Below are 19,677 nucleotides of genomic sequence, written 5' to 3'. Positions count from 1 at the left end.
TGATACCACGCACATTAGAAGGTACTTATACCAAGCAAGCTTTATGTGATCTTGGGGCAAGTATTAACCTAATACCTGCATTCACAATCAGAAAGCTTGGTTTGACTGAAGAAGTCAAACCAACCCGGATATGTCTTCAACTTGCTGATGGCTCCATTAAATACCCATCAGGCGTGATTGAAGACATGATTGTCAAGGTTGGGCCATTTGCCTTTCCCCCTGACTTTGTGGTGCTGGAAATGGAGGAGCACAAGAGTGCAACTCTCATTCTAGGAAGACCTTTCCTAACAACTGGACGAACCGTCGTTGACGTCCAAAAAGGGGAAGTAACCCTGAGAGTCAATGAGGACGAGTTTAAGTTGAATGTTGTCAAAGCTATGCAGCATCCAGACACCCCAAATGACTGCATGAGCATTGATATTATTGACTCCTTGGTAAAAGAGGTCAATATGACTGAGAGTCTCGAATCAGAGCTAGAGGATATCTTTAAAGATGACCAGCCTGATCTGGAGGAACCAAAGAGAATAATAGAACCTCTGAAAATCCCTCAGGAAGGGGAGAAACCTCCTAAACCCGAGCTCAAACCATTACCACCATCCCTGAAATATGCATTTCTGGGAGAAAGTGATACCTTTCCTGTAATCAGAAGTTCTACCTTAGAGCCACAGGAAGAGAAAGCACTAATTCAAGTGCTAAGGACACACAAGACAGCTCTTGGGTGGTCCATCAGTGATCTTAAGGGCATTATCCCAGCCAGATGATAAACCCCAATTTTGTGGTTTATCTTGTGCTTATTTTGGGGGATTTTATCACCTTTTCTCACATTTATTCAATGAAATAGCATGGTTTTATAATTCTCTCTTGATTTGTGCTTAAATGTGAAAACATGCTATTTAGGCTCTAAAATAGCTAAATTTAACTCACTTTAATTCCATTCGATGCCTTTATATGTTTGTTGAGTGATTTCAGGTTCATAAGGCAAGTATTGGATGGAAGAAGTGAGGAGAAAAGCATGCAAGGTGGGAGAACTCATGAAGAAATGAAGGAACCGTAAAGCTGTCAAGCCTGACCTCTTCGCACTCAATCGACCATAACTTAAGCTACAGAGATCCAAATGAGGTGGTTCTAGTTGCGTTGGAAAGCTAACATCCGGGGCTTCGAAATGATATAAATTTTTCCACATATTTCTTTGCGTATAGGGGTGCGCACGTGCAATGTGCACGGACACGCCGATTGAGCACGTGACCCACTAAAGAGCAACTCGTAGCCAGCGATTTCTAGCTCATTTTGGGCCCAATCCAACTCATTTCTGATGCTATTGAACCCAAGAATTGAGGGGGGAATGAACCAAGTAGTCATAATTTATTTTTCATCATGTTTTAGGCTAGAATTCTAGAGAGAGAGGCTCTCTCCTCTCTCTAGATTTTAGGGTAGTTTAGGTTTAATTTTCTTAAATCCAACCTTTGATTCTTATTTTGATTTAGCTTTTCCTCTTAATTTATTGTTATTACATCTTGGATCTTCTAGTTTTATTTGTTAGTTTCTCATTTTACTCTCTTTTATGTTGATTTTAATCTTAATTTTCTTTAATGCAATTTTATGTTTCTATGTCTTTTTTATGTTCATCTTGATTTCTATTGTTGATTTCTTGTTTATGTTAGTCATGGGTTTCACTAATTTTTACCTTTTGTGATGTTTATTTTTCTTGCACTCTAGGTGTTTGTTAAAATGCTTTCACTAGTTTTTGAGTAGTTTCTTCTACTCTTGGCCTAGGCTAAGGGAATTGAGTGATCTTGAGTCATTGGGTCTCAATGATTTGGTGATTTGAGAACCCTTTGTGATCAATTTGATACTCATTGACGCCAACCCACGTACTTAAAGCTTTTGGGAAGTAGACTTAATAGGTTGGCCTCTCATAATTATCAATGTATGGTTTGTAGACAAGGATGGTAATCTCAATTACCTATGCCTAGCCAAGAGTACTTTTCTATTTCTTTTGTTAGTTCTCTTTACCCTTGGCCTAAGTAGAGTAATTAGTGACGCTTGAGTTATCTAATTCCTTTGATTAATTGACAATTGGAAGTTGCTAATTGATTTGGATACCACTAGCACTAGTCCTTCCCTTGGGAGTTGGCTAGGATTTGTGGAATCAAGTTAATTCATCCACTTGACTTTCCTCCTTGGTTAGAGGTTAACGAAGTGGTAGCAATAAACAATTTGTGGTCATAATTAAGGAGGATAACTAGGATAGGACTTCTAATTTTCATATCTTGCCAAGAGTTTTATTAGTTGCTAGTTTATTTTCTTTGCATTTACATTTCTTGTCCAAAATCTCAAAAACCCCAAAACATACTTCATAGCCAATAATTGAGCATTTCATTGCAATTCCTTGTGAGACGACCAGGAGTCCAAATACTCTGGTTAATTCTTATTTGGGGTTTGTTACTTGTGACAAAACCAAATTTAATTTGATGCGAGAATTGTTTGTTGGTTTAGAGCTATGCTTACAACGAAGTAATTCCTTTCTTTAAGAAGAAATTCCTAACCAATGCAAGTCTTGCTATCACCAGATGCATGCACAAGATCCTATTGGAAGGTGACGCTAAGCCAGTGGTTCAACCACAGAGGCGGCTGAATCCATCCCTGAATGAGGTGGTGCAGAAGGAGGTCACTAAATTACTAGAGGCTGGGATTATTTATCCTATTTCTAATAGCCCCTGGGTAAGCCCTGTCCAAGTCGTCCCTAAGAAGGGTGGCATGACAGTGGTTCATAATGAAAAAAATGAACTGGTTTCTACAAGAACAGTTACAGGGTGGCGTATGTGTATTGATAATAGAAGGCTCAAAACAGCTACCAGGAAGGATCATTTTCCTTTACCATTCATAGACCAGATGTTAGAAAGACTAGCAGGTCATGAATACTACTGCTTCTTGGATGGATATTCAGGTAATAATCAAATTGCAGTAGATCCCCAGGATCAAGAGAAAATAGCATTCACATGTTCATCCGGAGTATTTGCATACAGAAGGATGCCATTTGGTCTGTGCAATGCACCTGCAACCTTTCAAAGGTGCATGCTCTCTATTTTCTCTCCTCTCTTTTTTTTTTTTACTATTAACTACTAAGTAATATATATAATTTCACAACCATATTAATAAATTTATAATTTCTAATGGCATAAAAAATTATATTTTTTATATTCACAAACATTAAAGTCTTTGTAATTATAAATATCTAATAAATATAATTATAAACCAAATTTTCATTCAAAATATAAGTATAAATATTCTCTCCAAAGAAAAATAAACATAATCCAAAACATAATTATAAATATTGTCTCCAAAATAACATAAACATAATTCAAAACACTCAATTTTTATCTTCATACTCTTGTAAGTTAGGTTGGGGGAAGTTAGGTTTTAGGAAAAAAATTACAAAAATACCCCCTCACTAAAAGAACCTTAGCCCGGCGAGAAAGCCCGCCCCGCCCCGCCAAAACCCGCCAAAACCCGCGGTTTAAGCGGTGCGGGTTAGGCGGGCTTTTGCTATTTGGCGGTCCCGATTTTCCAGCCCAGCCCGCCTTTTTTGGCGGGTTACGCGGGCCGGCCTGGCGGGTTTAGGCCCGTTTGCCACCCCTAGCATGCTCTCTATTTTCTCTGATATGGTGGAAAAATTTCTGGAAGTCTTCATGGATGACTTTTCAGTATTTGGAGACTCATTCAGCTCCTGTCTTGACCATCTAGCACTTGTTCTATAGAGGTGCCAAGAGACTAACCTGGTTTTAAACTGGGAGAAATGTCACTTTATGGTGACTGAAGGAATTGTCCTTGGGCAGAAAATTTCGAACAAAGAAATAGAGGTGGATCAAGCCAAGGTAAAGGTAATTGAAAAATTACCACCACCTGCCAATGTTAATGCAATCAGAAGCTTTCTAGGGCATGCAAGATTCTATAGGAGGTTTATAAAAGATTTTTCAAAAATCGTCAAACCTCTGAGTAATCTGCTAGCTGCTGACACACCATTTATCTTTGATAAGGAGTGTCTGCAGGCATTTGAGACTCTGAAAGCTAAGCTGGTCACAGCACTAGCCATCTCTGCACCAGACTGGACATTACCATTTGAATTAATATGTGATGCCAGTGACCATGCCATTGGTGCAGTGTTGGGACAAAGGCATGACAAGCTTCTGCACATCATTTATTATGCCAGTCGTGTTCTAAATGACGCATAGAAGAACAACACAACCACAGAAAAAGAGTTACTTGCAGTGGTTTATGCCATTGATAAGTTCATATCTTATTTAGTAGGATCAAAAGTGATTGTGTACACTGACCATGCTGCTCTTAAATATCTACTCACAAAGCAGGATTCAAAACCCAGACTCATCAGATGGGTTTTGCTTCTGCAAGAGTTTGATATAGAAATAAGAGACAGAAAAAGGACAGAGAACCAAGTAGCAGATCACCTGTCCCGAATAGAACCAATAGAAGGGGCGTCCCTCCCTCTTACGGAGATCTCTGAAAACTTTCCGGATGAGCAACTCTTTGCCATCCAGGAAGTACCATGGTTTGCAGATATTGCAAACTACAATGTCTGCAAACCATGGCACTTCCTGGATGGCAAAGAGTTGCTCATCCGGAAAGTTTTCAGAGATCTCAGTAAGAGGGAGGGACACCCCTTCTATTGGTTTTATTCGGGACAAGTGATCTGCTACTTGGTTCTCTGTCCCTTTTCTGTCTCTTATTTCTATATCAAACTTTTGCAGAAGCAACACCCATCTGATGAGTCTAAGTTTTTAATTCTGCTTTGTGAGTAGATATTTAAGAGCAGCATGGTCAGTGTACACAATCACTTTTGATCCTACTAAATAAGATCTAAACTTGTCAATGGCGTAAACCACTGCAAGTAACTCTTTTTCTGTGGTTGTGTAGTTCTTCTGTGCATCATTTAAAACATGATTGGCATAGTAAATGACGTGCAAAAGCTTGTCATTTCTTTGTCCCAACACTGCACCAATGGCATGGTCACTGGCATCACACATTAGTTCAACTGGTAATGTCCAGTCTGGTGCAGGGATGATTGGTGCTGTGACCAGCTTAGCTTTCAGAGTCTCAAACGCCTGCAGACACTCCTTATCAAAGATAAATGGCATGTCAGCAGCTAGCAGATTACTCAGAGATTTGGTGATTTTTGAAAAGTCTTTTATAAACCTCCTATAAAATCCTACATGCCCTAGAAAGCTTCTGATTGCCTTATCATTGGCAGGTGGTGGTAATTTTTCAATTACCTCTACCTTAGCTTGATCCACCTCTATTTCCTTGTTCGAAATTTTGTGCCCAAGGACAATTCCTTCAGTCACCATAAAGTGACATTTCTCCCAGTTTAAAACCAGGTTAGTCTTTTGGCACCTCTTTAGAACAAGTGCTAGATGGTCAAGACAGGAGCTGAATGAGTTTCCAAATACTGAAAAGTCATCCATGAAGACTTCCAGAAATTTTTCCACCATATCAGAGAAAATAGAGAGCATGCACCTTTGAAAGGTTGCAGGTGCATTGCACAGACCAAATGGCATCTTTTTGTATGCAAATACTCTGGATGGACATGTGAATGCTGTTTTCTTTTGACCCTGGGCGTCTACTGCAATTTGATTATAACCTGAATATCCATCCAGGAAGCAGTAGTATTCATGACCTGCTAGTTTTTCTAGCATCTGGTCTATGAATGGTAAAGGAAAATGATCCTTTCTGGTAGCTGTACTGAGCTTTCTATAATCAATACACATACGCCACCCTGTAACTGTTCTTGTAGGAACCAGTTCATTTTTTTCATTATGAACCACTGTCATGCCACCCTTCTTAGGGACAACTTGGACAGGGCTTACCCAGGGACTATCAGAAATAGGATAAATAATCACAGGCTCTAGTAATTTAGTGACCTCTGTCTGCACCACCTCCTTCATGGCTGGATTCAGCTGCCTCTGTGGTTAAACTACTAGCTTAGCGTCACCCTCCAATAGGATCTTGTGCATGCATTTGGCTGGGCTAATGTCCTTAAGATCACTGATGGACCACCCAAGAGCTGTCTTGTGTGTCCTTAGCACTTGAGTTAGTGCTTCTTCTTCCTGTGGCTCCAAGGTAGAGCTTATGATTACAGGAAAGGTATCACCTTCTCCCAGAAATACATATTTCAGGGATGGTGGTAATGGTTTGAGCTCGGGTTTGGGAGGTTTCTCCTCTTCCTGAGGGATTTTTAGAGGTTCTATTATTCTTTCTGGTTCCTTCAGATCAGGTTGAGCATCTTTAAATATATCCTCTAGCTCTTATTCGAGACTCTCAGTCATATTGACCTCTTTTACCAGAGAGTCAATAATATCAATGCTCATGCAGTCATTTTGGGTGTCTGGATGCTGCATAGCTTTGACAACATTCAACTTAAACTCGTCCTCATTGACTCTCATGGTTACTTCCCTTTTTTGGACGTTAATGAGGGTTCGTCCAGTTGCTAGGAAAGGTCTTCCTAGAATGAGAGTTGCACTCTTGTGCTCCTCCATTTCCAGCACCACAAAGTCAGTGGGAAAGGCAAATGGCCTAACCTTGACAATCATGTCTTCAATCACGCCTGATGGGTATGTAATGGAGCCATCAGCAAGTGGGAGACATATTCGGGTTGGTTTGACTTCTTCAGTTAAACCAAGCTTTCTAATAGTATATGCATGTATCAGGTTGATACTTGCCCCAAGATCACATAAAGCTTGCTTGGTACAAGTACCCTCTAATGTGCATGGTATCGTAAAGCTTCCGGGATCTTTAAGCTCCTCAGGTAAGCTTTTCAGAATGACTACACTGCATTCTTCAGTGAGGTAAACTTTTTCAGTTTCCCTTCAATCCTTCTTATGACTTAAGATCTCTTTCATGAATCATAGGCTTGAGGTATGTCAAATGGCTTGATCAACATCAACCCATAAGGTCTAACCTCACTACTAATTAACCTAGTAGTAGGCTAGTGTCAATGGCTATCAAATTGATCACCAAGGGTTCTCAAATCACCAATTCATTGAGACCCAATGACTCAAGGTCACTCAATTCCCTTAGCCTAGGCCAAGAGTAGAGGAAACTACTCAAAAACTAGTGAAAGCATTTTAACAAACACCTAGAGTGCAAGAAAAGTAAACATCATCAAATGCTAGAATTAGCAAAACCCATAAATATCACAAGTAAGAAATCAACAATAACAATGAAGATAAACATAGAAAGGACATAGAAACATAAAATTGCATTAAAGAAAATTAAGATTCAACAATGGTTCATCAACATAAAAGAGAGCAAAGCAAGAAATTAACAAGAGAAACTAAGAAGATTGAGACAATAGAACACTAAAATATAATGAGAACTAAAATCAAAACAAGAATTGAAAGATAAATTTAAAAGTGATTAACCTAACTTTACCATAATTTCTATCCTAAATCTAGAGAGGAGAGAGAGCCTCTCTCTCTAGAATTCTACCCCAAAAATGAGCTAGAAATTGCCCCCAACGAGTTGCCAAAAATGGACCCACACTGCTCCATCGGTGCGCACGCGTACATGGCGCACGCGTGCCTCTATACATCAGGAAACTATAGAAAATTTTATATCATTTTAAAGCCCCAAATGTTAGCTTTCCAACGCAACTAGAACCGCCTCATTTGGACCTCTGTAGCTCAAGTTATGGTCGATTGAGTGCGAAGAGGTCAGGCTTGACAGCTTTGCGGTTCCTTCATTTCTTCATGAGTTCTCCCACTTTGCATGCTTTTCTCCTCACTTCTTCCATCCAATACTTGCCTTATGGACCTAAAATCACTCAACAAACATATCAAGGCATCGAATGGAATTAAAGTGAATTAAAATCACCAAATTTAGGGCCTAAAAAGCATGTTTTCACATTTAAGCACAAATCAAGGGGGAATTGCAAAACCATGCTATTTCATTGAATAAATGTGAGAAAAGATGATAAAATCCCCCAAATTATGCACAAGATAAACCACAAAATCGGGGTTTATCAAGCCTAACACATATGGTTACGACAACATATGCATCAAACTCACAATTTAATTAGGCAATCACACAAGGACTTAATGCTTAGTGCACAAATTCATCAACAATTAATTCCAAAATTCAAGTGAGAAGCAACCCAACAATCAACAAGCAAACACTTGCAACTTATTCAATTAACAAACTACTAAACAAAAACTAATATAATTACCAAAATATGAATGAAATGCAAACAAAACAAAGTAGAGCAAGTGGAGAAGAGGGCAAAAGCAAGAGAAAAGATGGGTGGAAGAGAGAGAAGAAGAGAAGAAGTAGAGAGAAGAGGAGAAAAGAAGTGTAGAGATGAGAAAATAGGGTCGTGCGTACGCACAAGCATGTGTGCGTACGCACATCAGAGAAAATGGGGTTCTGCGCGTGCTGCGAACAGAAGGGGCATAAGGGTCTGTGCGCATGCACAAAGGCGTGTACGGACGCACATAGGGGAAAAGAAGGGGGTACTCCCACGCACAAGTGGTGCGTGTGCTGCGAGCAGAGGGGGTTACAAAGGTTGTGCGTGCGCACAGAGCTATGCGCACCCATAGGTAGGTTTTTTTTAATTGAAGCATCAAAATTGCCAGCTATCTCGACGTGTGTGTGTATGCACACAGGTCCGTGCGTGCACACACAACGCATAAAGATGGGGGATGCGGACGCACAAGACGTGCGAATGCTCCCACCAGAAGGGGTGCAAGCTGGTGTGCGCGCGCACAAGACGCGAAAATTAGGGTTTTGTGCGTACGCACAGGTGTGTGCACACGCACATGCTCTATTTTTCTCAAAAAAATTTAGTGCTCTAAGGCACCAAACTTGACATCCAAAATAGCATTTTCAACCCCAAAACATATTATTCATCAAAAACACATAATCAAAGCAAAAATCTAATCAAATTAAGCTTGAATTTAAACTAAATCTAAGCTATCTACAAGAGACAAAATGCAATAAATTGAAACTATGTACAAATAGAGAGAGTAAGGAAGGTGTTACCATGGTGGGGTATCTCCCACCTAGTACTTTCATTTATTGTCTTTAAGTTAGACTTATGGAGAGCTTTAATCTTGTGCTTGTATTCATCATGGAGCTTCCAACAATGCTAGAATCTCCACAATTCCTAATTGATTGCACCAATCATGGATGGAGTGTCCAACAAGCTATTAGCTCCCAATAAGAAAAACAAAAAGCAAACATGAAAGGCATATTTACAATAGCAAATAAAAAGCAAGATATTCACATACTAACATATTTACAAAGGCCAAAAACAAGCAAGCAACATATGTACAATCAACCAAAAAGCAAGCTATTTACAATATTCACATATGCACAATAGCCAAAAACAACACCATTGCAACTCCCCGGCAACGGCGCAAAATTTGATAGATGAGAATTTATTGTTTAGTTTGGAATCAATCAAAAACAAGCATCAATTCGTTAGTAGCATAGTCCAAACCAACAATGAATCCTCACAATCAAATGTGAATTAAAATTAAAGTAACCGAGAGTAATTAAACCTCGGGTCATCTTCCCTAGGAGTTGCAATGAAATGTACAATTAATTGCTATGAGGGAGCATGGGGAATTGGGAAAGCAAGAGAAGCAAGAAATGTAAATATCAAGAAATCAAACAAGCATGCAAGGAATTAGAGGAAAGCAATTAAAAGCAATAAAAATGGAAATTAAATGCTAAAAGGAGCTCTTGGTGAGAATTGGGGAATTAAGGATTCCTATCCTAGTTGTGGACCACAAACATGGCAAGTGTGTGGAATTAATCCCAATTAGTCAATCCTAGTTGAGAATTAGTCAAAAGGGCATAATTGGTTCCAATCCCTAAGTCCTAAGTCGACACTAGTGGGTCACTTAGAGTAAAGGGAAACCAAACCAATTAACAATCCTCACACAATGCGGAATGGACATCCACAACTCAATTCCACCCAAACACCTAATTTCTCAACAAAGAGTGTGAAAACTAAACATGCAAGAAATTAAAACATCAAAGTAATAAAAGTCAAAGCAATTAAATGCAAGGAAAGGAAACTTCAAATGCAAGAAATCTCTTGGCAAGTAATTGAAAGCTAAGGTTACCTATCCTAGCCATTGACCACTAACGCATTATGATTATGAAGAGTTAATCCTACTTAGTCAACCTTACATTGAATATAAGTCAAATAGGCATAGTTAATTTCAATCCATAAGTCCTATATCAACACTAAGGGTCACATAGAGTCAATGGAGACCAAATCAACTAACTATTCTAATGTATCAAACAAGAATGGACATCAATGACTCAAGGATCACCAAAGTCATTAATTTCAAGCCAAGAGTGAAGAAAAACTAAGTGAAAACTAAGCCAAGCATTTTATCAAACACTTGGCGTGCATGAAAATAAAATAACATTAAATTGCATTGAAAATAAAATCTAACTACTAAAAGCAAGAAAATGATAACAACAACTAAAGAAAGCAATAAATGAACATAAAACATAAATTTGCATTAATTAAAATTAAATTCAACAAAAGTATCCATAAATATAAACGTGACAAAATAAAGGAAATAACAAGAGAAATGAAGAAGAACAAAGATGCAATAACAATAAATGACAAGGAAAAGTAGATGAGAACAAGAATTAAAAGTAGAAATTGCAAGAAATTAAACTAAGAAACCCTAATTCTAGAGAGAAGGGGGAGCTTCTCTCTCTAGAAAAAGAACTACATGACTAAAACCTAACCCTAATTGCTCTCCCTCCTTTCACATAGAAGGAGGTATTCTTTGATATAGCACTCAATCAGCTTCAGAAGGTCCAAAAGTAGGCTCTGGAGGCCCAAAAATCGCCCCCAGCGATTTGCATTAAATGAGTCACGCGCTGGGACCTGTGCATATGAACAGGTGTGTGCGTACGCACACTTGCTGATTTTCCTTTTGTGCATACGCACAGTATGTTATGCGTACGCACACATGGCTGTGTGGTTCTTGTGTGTACGCATAGAAGGTTGTACGTACACACACTCCAATGTGTGCTTCTCCTTTGATTTCTTCTTATTTTCTCCCAATTTCATGCTCTTCCACTCTTATCAAGCCACTCCAACCTATTACACCTGAAATCACTCATCAAAACCTTCAAGGCATCGAATGGGATGAAAGTGGAATAAAATTGATTAAATTAAGCACAAAAATAGCATGTTTTTACAATTAGGCACAATTTAGGGAGAAAACACAAAAGTATGCTATTTGGATGAATAAACGTGGGCTTATATGATGAAATCCACTCAAATCAAACCAAAATATATCATCAAATATGGATTCATCAATTCCCCCACACTTAAACAATAGCATGTCCTCATACTAATCACAATCAACGGAGAATGATCAGCAATTTATCAATGCAACTAACTACATGCAAGAAACTATGCTAAATGCTAACAAGACAAAGCAAATATAGCAATATGATCAATGTCCAAATAATTGATTTGAAATTTTCAAAATTAAGTTCAACAACTAGCAAGAAGATACAAAATAAGGGATGAAAACATAGAATTGTGCGATTGGACCCCTCACTGGATGTATTTACACTCTAGTCGCTTAGTGTTTAGGGCTTAATCACTCAATCCTCTTTTAATCATGTTTCTCAAAGATTTGCAAGTCATCTAATAATCAACTAATATTTGATGCATGAATGCAAATATCATGAGGAATTTTGAGGGTTGTAATGGGGCTAGGGTAAGGGTAGGATTAATATAGTTAAGTGGACTAGTGGATTAGATCTTTGATTAGCTCAAGTATCCCACCTAATCTTATATCATCCAATATACATAACAAAGCAACCTAACTAACCATTTATCCCTTTTTCACATTCACTCATGCATGCTTCTTTCCAATTCAACTTCATATACATCTCTTATTTACATTATTATTATCATTTCCTTTCTTATCTTTTCTTTTCTTTTTTCCTTTTTTTTCTTATAAAATAAGTATGTACACAAAATTTTTCTTTTATCAACAAAAAAAGATGCATATGTTTTAAATAATAGATGCATGAGTGATTATCCATTTTTCCAAATATTCTCAATGAATACCCAAAGTAATTTTTTACCAATGTTTCCCACAAATTTCCCCCACACTTGCTTAACACACACACTCAACTCAAGCTAATCAAAGATACAATTCATGGACATTAATGGTCTTTCGCTTAGGGTAAATGATATGCTTGAAATTAGAACAAAGGGGAATTAAAGGCTCAAAGTGGTTTACCATGGTGGATATAAGGGTTGGCCATATGGGTTAGTTAGTTTAATGTCAAAAAATGGCCTCAATCATACTAAACGCAATTCAAAACATCAAACATAGGACATATTGACTAAAGTAAATCTAAGATCACAATCATAAAAGGAGTTTATAACACACAAGAACAAAAATTGTGATTGAAAATATGCAACCACGCAATCAAAGCTCAAATCTCACTTGGTATTTGTTCAAGCTCTTTTCTATGTTCCATAAAAAGATACTTCAACCAAGTTCAAAAACAAGTTTTCAAATCCAATCAATAGAATGCCCTAAAAGGGATTTCATAAAAATTTCTTGTTGTTTTTACCAAAATTATTTACTCTACCATGCAAATGCAAACATTTACCAAAAATAAACTATAACAAGCTAAGATATATACACAAGCAAACCAAGCAAAATGTAATGCGATAAAATACTAACAAATATTCACAAAATATAACTATTAAAAACTAGAAAATAATGCAAAGTGTTGAGAAAGAGAAAGTTACGCCCCAAAAATTGTGGATCCTCCCCACACTTAAACGTGCACGGTTCTCCGTGCATACACTCAATCCGAGGGTGAAGAGATGTGAGGCTCCACCTTCAGCTGGTGGGCACCGGGTTCCGGGTTGCGGTAGAAAACATAAATTGAGGGAAAAAATCATAGTAGTGTGGTATGATAAAAGGCAATGTGTGTATTCTAAGTATGCACGGTTTGGAACATAACACATTGGCCAGTTAAAAAGGTAACCATATAATCAACAGAAAAAGCATATATTCCTCAATTAAGTTGCATAGGTTGAAATTAAAGAATGATCAAGACTGAATGCACAAATAACCCTAGGTAACTGATGAGCAGATAATTTATACACTTTTTGGCATTGTTTTTAGGTATTTTTAGTAGGATTTAGCTACTTTTAGGGATTTTTTATTAGTTTTTATGCAAAATTCACATTTCTGGACTTTACTATGAGTTTGTGTGTTTTTCAATGATTTCAGGTATTTTTTGGCTGAAATTGAGGTACCTGAGCAAAAATCTGATTCAGGCTGAAAAAGGACTACTGATGTTGTTGGATTCTGACCTCTTTGCACTCGAAATGGATTTTCTGGAGCAATAGAACTCCAAATGGCACGCTCTCAATTGTGTTAGAAAGTAGACATCCAGGGCTTTTCACCAATATATAATAGTTTATACTTTATTCAAGTTAAGATGATGCAAAATGGCGTTCAATGTCAGTTCCATGCTGCATTCTGGAGTAAAACGCCAGAAACACGTCACAAACCAGAGTTAAACACCAAAAACACGTTACAACTTGGCGTTTAACCCCCAAGAGAAGCCTCTTCACGTGTAAAGCTCAAGTTCAGCCCAAGCACACACCAAAGTGGGCCCCAGAAGTGGATTTCTGCACTTAGACTTATTTCTGTAAACCCTAGTAGCTAGTCTAGTATAAATTGGACTTTTTACTATTGTATCTTCATCTTTGATCAGTTTTATGCGATCGTAGACATTGGGGGCTGGCCTCACAGCCATGCCTGGACCTTTATCACTTATGTATTTTCAACGGTGGAGTTTCTACACACCATAGATTAAGGTGTGGAGCTCTGCTGTTCCTCGAGTATTAATGCAAAGTACTATTGTTCTTTTATTCAATTCATGCTTATTCTTATTCTAAGATATTCGCTACACTTCAACATGATGAATGTGATGATCCATGACACTCATCATCATTCTCACCTATGAACGCATGCCTGACAACCACTTCCGTTCTACCTTAGATCGAGCGCATATCTCTTAGCCTCCATTCCGAAAGATCAGAGTCTTCGTGGTATAAGCTAGAATTATTGGCGGCCATTCCTAAGATTTGGAAAGTCTAAACTTATCTGTGGTATTCCGAGTAGGATCTAAGATGGGATAACTGTGACGAGCTTCAAACTCGCGAGTGTTCGGCGTAGTCACAGACACAAAAGAATAACTGGATTCTATTCCAACATGATCGAGAACTGACAGATGATTAGCCGTGCTGTGACAGCGCATTTGGACCATTTTCACTGAGAGGATGGGAAGCAGCCATTGACAACGGTGACACCCTGTATACAGCTTGCCATGGAAAGGAGTAAGAATGATTGGATGAAAGCAGTAGGAAAGCAGAGACTCAAAAGGAACACAGTATCTTCATGCACTTATCTGAAATTCCCACCAATGAATTACATAAGTATCTCTATCTCTATTTTATGTTTTATTTATCTTTATATTTGAAAACCATTATAACCATTAGAATCTGCCTGACTGAGATTTACAAGATGACCATAGCTTACTTTATACCGACAATCTCCGTGGGATCGACCCTTACTCACGTAAGGTATTACTTGGACGACCCAGTGCACTTGCTGGTTAGTTGTGCGAAGTTGTGACAAAGTATGATTCACGTTTGAGAGCTCCAAGTCTTTGGCGCCATTGTTGATGATCACAATTTCATGCACCAAGTTTATGGCGCCGTTGCCGGGGATTGTTTAAGTTTGGATAACTGACGGTTCATCTTGTTGCTCAGATTAGGTAATTTTCTTTTCAAAAAGTTTTCAAAAATCTTTCAAAATTTTCTTCTTTTTTTTTTTAAAATATAATTTTCGAAAAATCCAAAAAAATTTAATAAAATCATAAAATCAAAAATATTTTGTGTTTCTTGTTTGAGTCTAGTGTCAATTTTTAAGTTTGGTGTCAATTGCATATTTTTTATTTTTTCTCAAAAATATTTTCGAAAAACTCATGCATGGTGTTCTTCATGATCTTCAGGTTATTCTTGGTAAGTCTTCTTGTTTGATCTTTATATTTTCTTGTTTTATGTCTTTTCTTGTTTTTCATATGCATTTTTGCATTCGTAGTGCCTAAACATGAAAAATTTTTAAGTTTGGTGTCTTGCATATTTTTTCTCTCTTGAAAAATTTTCAAAAATAAGTCTTGATGTTCATCTTTATCTTCAAAGTGTTCTTGGTGTTCATCTTGACATTCATAGTGTTCTTGTATGCATTAGTTGTTTTGATTCATAACTTTCATGTTGTGAGTCATTTTTGTGTTTTTCTCTCTCATCACTAAAAATTCAAAAAAATCAAAAAATATCTTTTCCTTGTTTTACTCATAAATCTCGAAACCTTTGGGTTGACTTAGTCAAAAAATTTTAAAATAAGTAGTTTCTTGTTAGTCAAGTCAAGATTTCTTTTAAAAATCTTATCTTTTCAAAACATTTTCAAAAATCAAATCTTTTTCATTTTTTTGTTATTTTCGAAAAATTTTTAAAATTGATTTTCAAAATCTTTTTCTAATCCTTATTTCATAATTTTCAAAAACTTTACTAACAATTAATGTGATTGATTCAAAAATTTGAAGTTTGTTACTTTTTTGTTAAGAAAGGTTCAATCTTTAAATTTTAGAATCATATCTTTTAGTTTCTTGTTAGTCAAGTAATCCATTTTAATTTTAAAAATCAAATCTTTTTAATTTCCTTTTCAAATCTTTTTCAAAACAAATCTCAATCATATCTTTTCAAACATATCTTTTTCAAATCATATCTTTTTCAAAATCAATTTCAAAAATCTTTTCTAACTTCTTATCTTTTCAAAATTGATTTTCAAATTTTTTTCAACTAACTAATTGACTTCTTGTTTGTTTCTTATCTTTTTCAAAACCACCTAACTACTTTTCTCTCTAATTTTCGAAAATTCCTCACCCTTTTTCAAAATTCTTTTTAATTAGCTAATTGTTTCAAATTTTAATTTTAATTTTATTTCTTCTCTTAATTTTCGAAAATCACTAACCATTTTTCAAAAACCATTTTCGAATTTCTCTCCCTCTCATCTTCTTTTATTTATTTATTTAATTACTAACACTCTTCTCTTCATCTTAAAAATTCAAACCCTCTCTTCTTCTCTTTGTTCGAATTTTTCTCATCCTTCTTCTATTCTTTTCTTCTTCTACTCACATAAAGAAATCTCTATACTATGACATAGAGGATTCCTCTTCCTTTTCTATTCTCTTCTTTTTCATATGAGTAGGAGCAAGGACAAGGACATTCTTGTTGAAGCAGATCCTGAACCTGAAAGGACTCTGAAGAAGAAGCTAAGAGAAGCTAAAGCATAACAATTCAGAGAAAACCTTACAGAGAAACTTGAAAAAGAAAAAGACATGGCCGAGCCCAACAACAATGCAAGGAGGATGCTTGGTGATTATACTACACCTACATCTAACTTTTATGGAAGAAGCATCTCAATCCCTGCCATTGGAGCAAACAATTTTGAGCTGAACCCTCGACTAGTTACTCTAATGTAACAGAACTGCAAGTTTCATGGACTTCTATCAGAAGATTCCTATCAGTTTTTAACTGAGTTCTTGTAGAGCTGTGATACTGTTAAGACTAATGGCGTAGATCCTGAAGTCTACAGGCTCATGCATTTCCCTTTTGCTGTAAGAGACAGAGCTAGAACATGGTTAGACTCACAACCTAAAGATAGCCTGGACTCTTGGGATAAGCTAGTCACGGCCTTCTTGGCCATGTTCTTTCCTCCTCAAAAGCTGAGCAAGCTTAGAGTAGATATTCAGACCTTCAAGCAAAAAGATGGTGAATCTCTCTATGAAGCTTGGGAAAGATACAAGCAGTTGACCAAAAAAAGTCCTTCTGACATGCTTTCAGAGTGGACCATTTTGGATATATTCTATGATGGTCTATCTGAGTTCTCTAAGATGTCACTGGACCATTCTGTAGGTGGATCCATTCACCTAAAGAAAATGCCTGCAGAAGCTCAAGCACTCATTGACATGGTTGTAAATAACCAATTCATGTACACCTCTGAGAGAAATCCTGTGAGTAATGGGACGCCTCAGAGGAAGGGAGTTCTTGAAATTGATGCTCTGAATGCCATATTGGCTCAGAACAAAATATTGACACAGCAAGTCAACATGATTTCTCAAAGTCTGTCTGGAATGCAAAATGCACCGGGCAGTACTAAGGAAGCTTCATCTGAAGAAGAAGCTTGTGATCTTGAGAATCCTTCAATGGAAGAGGTGAATTACATGGGTAAAGCCTATGGAAACACCTATAATCCCTCATGGAGAAATCATCCAAATTTCTCATGGAAGGATCAACAAAAGCCTCAACAAGGCTTTAATAATGGTTGAAGAAACAAGTTTAGCAATAGCAAGCCTTTTCCATCATCTTCTCAGCAATAGACAGAGAATTCTGAGCAGAGTCCCTCTAGCTTAGCAAACATAGTCTCTAATCTATCTAAGGACACTTTAAGTTTCATGAATGAAACAAGGTCCTCCATTAGAAACTTGGAGACACAAGTGGGTCAGCTGAGTAAGAAAATCACTAAAACTCCTCCTAATGCTCTCCCAAGCAATACAGAAGAGAATCCAAAAAGAGAGTGCAAGGCCATTGATATTATCAAAATGGCCGAATCCAAAGAGGAAGGGGAGGACGTGAATCCCAATGAGGAAGACCTCGTGGGACGTCCTCCAGACAGAAAGGAGTTCCCTATTGAGGACCTAAAGGAATCTGAGACTCATATAGAGACCATAGAGATTCCATTAAACTTCCTTCTGCCATTCATGAGCTCTGAGAACTATTCTTCCTCTGAAGAGGATGAAGATGTAACTGAAGAGAAAGTTGCTCAATATCTAGGAGCCATCATGAAGCTGAATGCCAAGTTGTTTGGTAATGAGACTTGGGAAGATGAACCTCCCTTGCTCATTAGTGAACTAAATACATGGGTTCAGAAAACTTTACCTCAAAATGTGCACCATTCTGGGCGTTTAATGCCAGGATGGCACAAGAGGGAAGATTCTGTTTTTAATTCAAAATTTTTTTAGGTTTTCAAAATTTTTCAAAATCAAATCTTTTTCAAATCATATCTTTTCAATCAAATCTTTTTCAAAATCAATTTCTTTCCATTTTCAAAAATACTTGCTATCAATTAATGATTTGATTCAACATTTCAAGTATGTCGCCTTTTCTGTTGAGAAAGGTTTAATGTTTGAATCATATCTTTTCTTGTTAGCCAAGTCATTGATTTTCAAAATCAAATCTTTTTAAATTGTTTTTCAAATCATATCTTCTCAATCACATCTTTTTAAAACCATAGATTTTCAATCATATCTTCTTAATCACATCTTTTTCAAAATAGTTTTCAATAATATCTTTTTAATTTCTAATTTCAAAATCTTTTTCAAAAATCACTTGATTTCTTTTCTACTCTTAGTTTTCGAAAATCAATTAGTATTTTTTAAAATGTTTTTAAAATCTTTTACTTAATTTTTGAAAACTTCTTTCCCTCTTCTCATATCCTTCTATTTATGGACTAACACTATTCCTTAATGCACAATTCGAACTCCATCTTCCTTGATAAGTTCGAATTTTCTACATCTGCCTTCTATTTTTCTTTTCCTCTAACACCTCAAGGAATCTCTATACTGTGACATAGAGGATTCCATATTTCCTTGTTTTCTTCTCTTTCATATGAGCAGGAGCAAAGACAACAGCATTCTTGTTGAGGCTGACCCTGAACCTGAAAGGACCTTGAAGCAAAAGCTAAGAGAAGCTAAGGCACAACTCTCTGTAGAGGACCTAACAGAAATCTTCAAAGAAGAAAAATCCATGGCAGCCGAAAACAACAACAATGCCAACAATGCAAGGAAGGTGCTGGTTGACTTTACTGCACCTACTCTCGACTTCTATGGGAGAAGCATCTCTATCCCTGCCATTGGAGCAAACAACTTTGAGCTTAAGCCTCAATTAGTTTCTCTAATGCAACAGAATTGCAAGTTCCATGGACTTCCATTGGAAGATCCTCATCAGTTTTTAGCTGAATTCTTCCATAGATTCCATGGACTAATGGGGTTGACCCTGAGGTCTACAGACTGATGCTATTCCGTTTTGCTGTAAGAGACAGAGCTAGAACATGGTTGGATTCTCAACCTAAAGAAAGCCTGGACTCTTGAGAAAAGCTAGTCAATGCCTTCTTGGCAAAGTTCTTTCCACCTCAAAAATTGAGTAAGCTTAGAGTGGAAGTCCAAACCTTCAGACAGAAGGAAGGAGAATCCCTCTATGAAGCTTGGGAAAGATACAAATAATTGATCAGAAAGCGTCCCTCTGATATGCTTTCTGAATGGAGCATCATAGGTATTTTCTATGATGGTCTGTCTGAACTGTCCAAGATGTCATTGGATAGCTCTGCTGGAGGATCTCTTCATCTGAAGAAGACGCCTACAGAAGCTCAAGAAATAATTGAAATGGTTGCAAATAACCAATTCATGTACACTTCTGAAAGGAATCCTGTGAACAATGGGACTAATTAGAAGAAAGGAGTTCTT

At 37.1% G+C, this 19,677-nt stretch overlaps 1 non-coding gene across 1 annotated transcript; it reads right to left on the bottom strand.

The window, feature by feature from the left end:
• Window positions 1–16,887: 16,887 nt before the first annotated feature.
• LOC127740878 (small nucleolar RNA R71) lies at window positions 16,888–16,995 on the bottom strand. Its single transcript, XR_008001734.1, has one exon. It is a non-coding gene; the product is annotated as a small nucleolar RNA R71 (small nucleolar RNA).
• Window positions 16,996–19,677: the final 2,682 nt, after the last annotated feature.

Source organism: Arachis duranensis, chromosome 7, assembly GCF_000817695.3.
Source record: "Arachis duranensis cultivar V14167 chromosome 7, aradu.V14167.gnm2.J7QH, whole genome shotgun sequence".
Taxonomy (NCBI): Eukaryota; Viridiplantae; Streptophyta; class Magnoliopsida; order Fabales; family Fabaceae; genus Arachis; species Arachis duranensis.
The sequence above is the reverse complement of the archived record's forward strand: the minus strand, read 5'-3'. Positions and strand labels throughout refer to the sequence as shown.